This window comes from Suricata suricatta, chromosome 9 (assembly GCF_006229205.1).
Source record: "Suricata suricatta isolate VVHF042 chromosome 9, meerkat_22Aug2017_6uvM2_HiC, whole genome shotgun sequence".
Classification (NCBI taxonomy): domain Eukaryota; kingdom Metazoa; phylum Chordata; class Mammalia; order Carnivora; family Herpestidae; genus Suricata; species Suricata suricatta.
Window position 1 is genome coordinate 1142988 of NC_043708.1, and position 1566 is coordinate 1144553.

The 1566-nt window shown below is 63.7% G+C and overlaps 1 long non-coding RNA gene across 1 annotated transcript in view; it reads right to left on the reverse strand.

Annotated features, from left to right (window-relative positions):
• Nucleotides 1–361: 361 nt before the first annotated feature.
• The window catches only part of LOC115300833, a 1880-nt gene continuing 675 nt past the window's right edge, over nucleotides 362–1566 (reverse strand). Inside the window, exon 2 of the long non-coding RNA XR_003912876.1 lies at nucleotides 362–688. This is a non-coding gene — a long non-coding RNA (uncharacterized LOC115300833). The remainder of the gene's footprint in view (nucleotides 689–1566) is intronic.

The following is a 1566-nucleotide window of genomic DNA, read 5'->3' on the forward strand; positions in this document are numbered from 1 at the left end:
GACAGCCTGGCACAGGCCCCCAGGGGGTTGCCTGTGGGGTAGGGGCTGGGCATGGGTGCTGAGGGACAGAGGGGCTCACAGGCAGACTCTGTTGCGGGGCTCCCGCTCCCCTGGGTTTCGTGGCCCGGAATAGGTCCAAAAGCCACAGGTTCGGGTCCGTGTCCCTTCCTCCACGCCGTTTCTCTTGATGAGGTCTACTACTTACGACGGCTGTCCTCAGTCTCAGGCTCGGCCAGAATCACCAGGTAGGGGTGTGGATCGCTGGCCCATCCTACTCACTGGGCCCAGGCCCTGGTGCCATTCACTAGCCCTCTCTTGACTCAGCCACACGGTGAAGCTTAAACACCACTGACTCAGAATACTGGTTTAGCCACTTTATAGACACCAAAATTACAGCAGCTTTAACAAGACAGAGGTTTATTTCTCATGGAAAAGATGGGCTGGCCAGTGGTCCGAGGAGCTGGGGGACAGGGGCTGTCCCCCGAGCTGGTCCCAGGTAGAGTGACCACGTGTCTCGTTTGCCCGGGTGGAGGGGCCCCCTGGGCCATGACACTTCAGGGCTAAAACCAGCAAGTCCGGGACAAACCGGGGTGGTCTTGCGGTCACCGTCCAGAGAGGCCCTGCGGTCCCCCGCGGCGGCACTCTGCCTGTATGGCGAACGTGGGCTCAGGGCCACAGAGACCCGGTTCTGCCTGGAAAGGGGTAAGAGTCAGGTCTGAGGTGGCAGCCGCCTCTCCTGTCACCCCACTCTGGGCGGGGGCTCCCGCTAACGGTGCGGGGCTGAGAACACTCGGGGCTTCTGCTGCTGAAGAGGAGGGATACTAGGGCCCAAGGCAGGAGCGGCCTGTCCTCGTGGGGGCCCCAGGGACCAAGGGGGCCGTTGTGAGAGCCCAGCCCACTGGGGTTCACACCAGCCTGCCTGCGGGCGGTAATGCCGCCCCTGGGATGAACCCCTGCTCTGTCCCACATCCGTGCGCCAGGAACCCGGCTGCATGGTCCCCTGGCTTTCATTTCCAGCAAGTCCTGTGAGGTGGGCACCACTGCCCTCTTTGCAGGGGTGAGAGAGGAGGGCTCCGGGAGGAAGGGGGACTGGCCAGGATCACTTGCTGATGGGCAGCAAGGCTGGGGGTTGAAGCCATGACTGACCCTCAGTCTATGTCAGGATGGGGGAGCAGAGACGGTCCTCCATCACTCCAACCCCTAAGCCCTCCACCCTCACCCCTGCCCATGGCCAGAGCCCCCTGCCAGGCTTGGGTGGCAGCCGGCCAGGGGCCAGTATACAGTGAGGCCCCCTCTCCTCAGTCTGGCTCCTGGAGCAGGAGGGTGTGGGGGAGGGCCTGGCTCAGGGAGATCCCTTGGGTCCTGGGGGTGCCCCTCCCCCACTAAAAGGCGGCTGGTGGCAGGCGGCAGGGCTTACTGGGAGACTAGAGGGCCAGAAGCAGGGCTGAGGCTGGAAGCCGGGCACAGGGTAGGGACCTGGCCACCCCCACCCACAAGCACCCATTTCCATCCCTCTGGGATTGGAAGGAAGAGGGAGGGGCCCCATCAGGTCTGGGGAAGAAAGGA